The sequence below is a fragment of the Phalacrocorax aristotelis genome, chromosome 11 (assembly GCF_949628215.1).
Source record: "Phalacrocorax aristotelis chromosome 11, bGulAri2.1, whole genome shotgun sequence".
In the NCBI taxonomy this organism is placed as follows: Eukaryota; Metazoa; Chordata; class Aves; order Suliformes; family Phalacrocoracidae; genus Phalacrocorax; species Phalacrocorax aristotelis.
In genome coordinates, this window is record NC_134286.1 from 2200761 (window position 1) to 2206923 (window position 6163).

Here is a 6163-nt window from a genome sequence, read left to right on the forward strand (position 1 = left end):
CGAGCGGTTTATATCTGCTTTGCAGGAGCATACGTAATCTATCAAAGTGCAGAGCGGCGATGAATCAGGTCTTTGATGCAAATAAGAAGCAGCCATATGGCATGAGGCGTTTGGGAGCACTTCAGGCTAAAAAGAAAAAATAAAAAAAAACAAACAGAAGAAGATGCAGCTGTGAAGAATACAAATATTGGCTCCTCGAGGAAACCTCCATATTGTATCCATTATTGCAATCTACTTATTTGTTCAGGGCTAATGCTCTCCATTTTGAGATTGTCAAGGATCTAGTTTCCCACCCTCAGATGAGAAGGTCTAAGTGGCGATATTCTGCGTGAGGTAGCTGCATGAGGAGCCTTTCTGCGCTGTCTGGCTGACGGAGCAGATTGCTGCGTGAGAGAACCTGCTATTAAAATGAATAAGGACCCTTTTGCGCATGAGAAAGCAGGAAAAAAAAAAAATTGGCCTCTTCCCACCTCCTGCATCTTCTCTTGCTGTGAAAAAAAAAATCTGCACTGTCTTCCTCACTGCAGCTGCTGTGAGCGCCTTGCAATGGGGGCGGCTGGAAGAGGGGAGGTTTTCCCCAGCCTTTCCGAAAGCACCTCCGCAGAAACGCGGCGTGCTTGCTTCGCCGAGTTCCCTGCAACGGCCGTGCTCTGGAGAAGGGGCTGGCGGCTCCGGGGGCTGCGAGCGAGGCCCCGAGCGGCTGCCAGCCGCGGTCATCCGTGGGGATGGACGTGCGGCTCGTCTCTGACACTCCAGCAGCTTATTTTCTGATCATCTGTGAGAAAAGCAGAAGAAAGAAAGAAAGTGAGGTGTAAGCAGTGCAGGGAGTGGTGACGTTGCTGCGAGCGTGCACCTGGAGGCCGGCTGGGCAACGCTGCTGGTTGCCGTCACGGTCTCGCTGGCGGTGAGCTCAGGAAGAACATTTCGGCTGGCAAAAGCTGGCTGAGAATGGCCGGGTGCTCCAGCATCGGTCACTGCCTCACCTCTTCATTTACATGCTCGGAAAGTTGCTCCCTGCTTAACGGGGAAGTTACGAGCCCGAGTTCGTTAGAGGTTACCCTTCTGCTGTGATAATGAGGGCGAGATACGTCCGGCAGCGATGGAGGACCGTTTTCTGTCAGAGCTGTCAGAGAGGGCTGATAGGCTGCTGTCTGCCAGGAGCTGATCTGGGACCCAAGTGCTCCTCTGCTATAGTGAGGGGCAAGCCAGCCAAACCCCGCAGCTAAGCATGACCCTGGCCACCACGCAGCTACAGAGGTCCCACGTCACGGCTGGCGCAAACACCAGCCTCCGCTAAACCCGGCGAACTGAAAAGTGTTGCTTTGTGTCCCACTTACAACTCGTTCCTTGCGATGCTGGGTAAAAATGTGAAATGCGTGAGGGAGGAGACCCGAGAGCGGATTCCCCGTAGCACAGTGTCACGGCACAGCCTGGACGACCATAGCGTTAGCAATGGAAAGCTTGAAATGACCCTCTTTGCTCTTGTTCATCCTAAGCGTTTCAAACGGAGCTGAGGGAAAGCCCCCATAAATGAAATATTTGTACCTGCGAATGCTCTGGTGTGGCCGGTCACCCCAGGAGGGCCACCTGTAAGCAGAAACCCAAACCCTCCTCCCACCTGCGCGTGTGTTCTCAGTGTCTATTCCAGCCACTTTGCTAAAAGGAAAAACACAGAGCACATATTTGAGAGAACTACAGGACTCTTGTTTCGTAAAAAAAGTAAAATAAATGAAGCAATATGGTTTTCACTTCCCCTCTCTGCAGTTACTTCAGCCTTTTGTCCCAAACTGTGCCAGCGGCACGGGGCACGCGGGCAGGGGTAAAACATGCACAAGCCTGGCCTTCTGTCACGGCGTCGCTCAATAAGGGTTGCTAATCCCCCGTCTTATTAAAGGTTCTGTGGCCGAGGCTTTAAAATCCTCCTTCTGATGGACAAAATACTGTCGGTGCCGCTCCAGGGGAACCTGCTAGGAAAACAGACCCCGACCTCCTGTGTCTTTGGGAGACAGGGGGAGAAAATGTCTTGCCAACGCTGGGGGCTACTGGTCACGGACGGTGTAGCCACCTTTTCACCGCTGCCCTTGGATAAGTAGGTTTGTGTTTATATATAGAATATAGCAAAAACAATCCTAAAAGCCATGAGTATTTAAATATAGATCCCTTCATCCAAAAGGAGCCCAAACTGTGTTTATGCAAGCTGGGATAGTAAAGGCGATGCTGTTCTGCGGTGTTTCTGCACTGACCTTAAAGAAAAGCCCCTGAAGTTCTACATAAAATATAAAGAAACAAACAAATCCCTCAAGTTACTATTTTCTCCGTCAGCCCCAAACCTCCTCCCGGTCCCGGTGGCCCTGGGGGAGTGCAGCACCGTTTGTATTGACAGAGTCTTTGCAGTTTGGATAAAGAGCTGGTAATTGGTGAAGATTTCGGTTTTCTAAGGAAACCAGGGGTTGAAGCATTTACGTATTTTTCTGTGTAACTGAATTAAATTTGGGATTGAAACTTCAGCTGTTGGGCTTCTCTGGTCTGAATTCTTGATTAATTCTGAGCTTTAACTTTTGATTATCACTGTTCTTGGGGTTTTTTTTGGTGGGGGGAGTGGGGTGGAGGAGGGCTTGATCAGCTTCCTTCTCTTTGCCCAGAGAATACTTCAGTTAGACAAAGCAGAGGAGATACCTCAATCAGAATTAAGAGGCTCCTTGTAGACGACGTGGCCACAGCTTTGATGTTTTGCTCCTTTCTGTCTGCCTTGATGCAGGAGGACTGTCACAGAGAAAGCTTTTCCAGCTTTGATGGCTACTACCCTCTATTTCAGCTTTTTTCCCCCTTGCAACTATCACTTAACCCGCACAACTTCCTTCTGATTAAGAAGTCACTTCATCAACAAAATGCGCCCTCTGTGAGGGTGAAGTGTAACCAGTATCTCTTGCTACAGCACTCCTTGTTGGAGCACAGTTGTCCTAGAGGAACGTCCAGTAGAAATAAAATCAAAAATACATAGGGGAAAATCAAAATACATAATGCTGCCACAGGGTCAGCGGCCATGGAGGAGGCTGTGAGCTCAGGCACCCCTCGCTTGAAGCTGTGCGAGTTGGTGGGATCAGTGCCTTCATATTCATGTAATCTTGGTGTAATATTGAACGCTTGCAAGGAGCTGGGGTTAGTTCACCCAAAGAACTTCCCACCACGGGAGACTGTTACCGTACTCAGAAATTTAAGTTGGGTGGATGCCGCGGCTGGATCATTGGGGCCACTTTCTATCGCGGTCGATTCTCCTGACCTGCTACGCCACCCTTTGCCACGGGCCAGCCGGCAACGCGGAGCCCGCGCAGATGCACCAGGGACATTTACTGCCCCTCAGACCAACCCCAGATTGTAACGATTAGTTTTAGTTTTAATTGCGGTGGAAGCAAACGCCACGGTCAGCTCAGTCTTAGCAGCACAATTGAGATTCGAACAGGCTCCTGGAAGATCACAAGATAAAAGTACCCACGGCCTCGGGATGGGCAGAACTGTTCCCCAGGGCTTTGGCAACCGTTTCTTAGTGCCTCAGTTTTATTAGTTCACATCCCCAAGGCCTGTTTTTCCTACCACAGGATATGATTAACCCTGACTGGAGTCAGCGTGCTGCATCCTGAAGCAGAAAACCACCTGAACTCAGCACAGAGCCTCTGCCCGCCTCCACTCCCACACAGCGCGGGACCAAGGGGACCTCGTGCGTGGCTCGTGGCTCTTCTCCAGGGCAGGTCTCCTGGCCACCTCATCGCAGGGTCTGGACTGTGCACGCAGAGCCTCGCTGGTCTCCTTCGCCCAGGTAGGGAGCAGGGTGCTGCCCCGGGGTCAGCCTGGAGCCGGGGACCACGAGCTCTCCTGCGCAGGGTGAGGATGCTGCTCTGGGTTTGTAGGGGAGCTGCGGCGATGCCCTTCCCACCTCAGGCCCCAGAAAAGGGCGAGGAGGAACATAAAGCAGCTCTGAAGTCCTGTGAACCTCTGGCATAGTAAGTCGGGGTGATGAAGGACATGGAGGCATGTGGGAGGAGATGCTGCTGACAGGAGCCAGAGGCTCAAGGCCAATTACGGGGAACTTCTCATTCCATTTTCCTTGAAAAATGGTGGTGAAAGGGCACTGTTGCATTTTTCAGCCCTTACTCATGTGAGCAGTGTGTGCTGGTTGCTCCAGCAGGCTTCCTGCCGTGAGTAACGTGGAAGGAGAAAAAGCCAGAGGGAAGGGTCTGTCTCGTTTCAGATGGTTACTCAGAAATAAAGCCTGAGCTGACTCCTGGGGTCGACACAATTCTTCAACAGAGTCAGGCCACACGCTCACCTTTTGCAATAACTGCTCGCAAAAGCGAGTGGCTCTCGAGTCAGCCCTGCGCAGCAGCCCCGGCGCGGGCTTGCTAGACAGAATACCCGCAGAAGCCTCCTCCTGCCTCGTGCCGAGAGCGATTCCTGAAACGGTTACGCAGGGCAACGCTGTGCCTTTTGCCCTCGGTCCCACAAGGCGTTAGCTGCGGGGTTCGTGGGGGCTGGGTGGAGCCTTGCTCGAGTTAAACTCAAGCAGAGCATCACAGAGACATGCTCCTCGCAAATAAAGGAATTTCAATGGGCTAAACCGAAAACAAACTCTGTTTAGTCTTCAGCATCCCTAGCAGAGACATGCAGCAGTGGTCCTGGGAGCGGAGTTTTCATTAATGACCAAAATAGGGTGCTTTTGCTACCTCCTCCCCTTTATTCACCCCCCCCGCCCCCAGTGAATATCCATCTGGAATATATTTATTGAACTAACAAAGGGTCCTCGCTTTGCTCCAAGAACAGCCTGGCTTCCTCTCAAGCGTAAGAAGCCTCATTGACAGGAAAGAAACAGGCACATTTCACCCTCAAGTGAAGTCTGAAAATACTCCAAATATTTGTTTGTACATGTGGCCACTCGCAGAGCTGAAATTAATAGTTTGGGAGAAATAGGGTTGAGCTCACAATCTTGCTGACCCGTGTCCCGGGAGATGGATTTGTAACCCCGAGTGGCAGGCCAGGCTCTTCATCCCTCAGGTTTGCTTTCCATAGCATTTCTAAGCCATTTTATTGCTTACACTGATGGTATTTTAAAATCTGATGTACTTTCCTTCATTTTTGCTGCTTATTTTTTTCCCCTAGTAATCAGGTCATACCCTCCGCTGCTGTGTGTGAAGGATAAAGAGCCCAGTGCTCTCCCTCCTGCCGTATGGAAGAAGGCCCAGTTCTAATGTCAGATCGCAGTGGAAATGGGGTAAAAATAATTGCTAAATTAGGATTCAGCGTGAGAATTAGCTCCCGCTAAGGGACCTGCAGCATCTGGGTGCACAGACCCCTATTGCAGCTGGTGGAGGGGATTCACAGCCTGCACCGACCCCCTGCACCAAGCCCCTCCAGCCCCAAAATACGTGCCCAGGCTCCTGCGGATGGTGGCGGCAGAAAGCACCTTGCTCCAAGCAGGAAACCTCTCTTCATTGCCGGTGCTTGGGTTTAACTGGTTGCTAAACTGAAGGCTTGTTTGCTTCTCACATCCTGCAAGTGTTTTATATGAAGATATTACATACAGAGCACGGGTGGTTACATCCCATGCGTAGTTTCTGAATTTCCCATGTTGGAATTTGGCCCCTGTAGCAGGCAAAACTGGTGTGGAGTTAAAAACCCCAAACGACAACTTGCTGTAGTATCACAAGTGTCAAAAAAGGAAATACTTTTACAGCCTGAGGTAAAAAGACCACTGAAGGCTTGTGAACAAGACAGACATGCCACTGAGTATGAGAAATGTGACTCTATCTTCTGCAATTTATAGTGTGTTCAAGCACGTCCATGCACGTGGGGAGAAAACTCCCCCAAAACTTACCATTTCCAGAAGTAACCAGTAATTCTGACTGATCGGTTTTGGGGGTGCAGCCTAAGGGAAATCAGAAAGTGCCCTCCTCTCCCCGCAGTCAGGGTCAGGCAATTTTGCTGTTGCTAAAGCAGCTCATTAAGAAAAGCTAAGAGTGAGAGAGAGTCTTGCTTGAGAATCCCCTGCACAGCACCTGCCCCGGCAGCGTGTCCGAGGAAAGCCAGGCAGGCTGCGATGTGCTTGCCGGAGGGCACGCCCGTATTGAGCGGCTGCTGAAAAAAGAGGGCAGAGCAAGGCCAGGGCTTATTG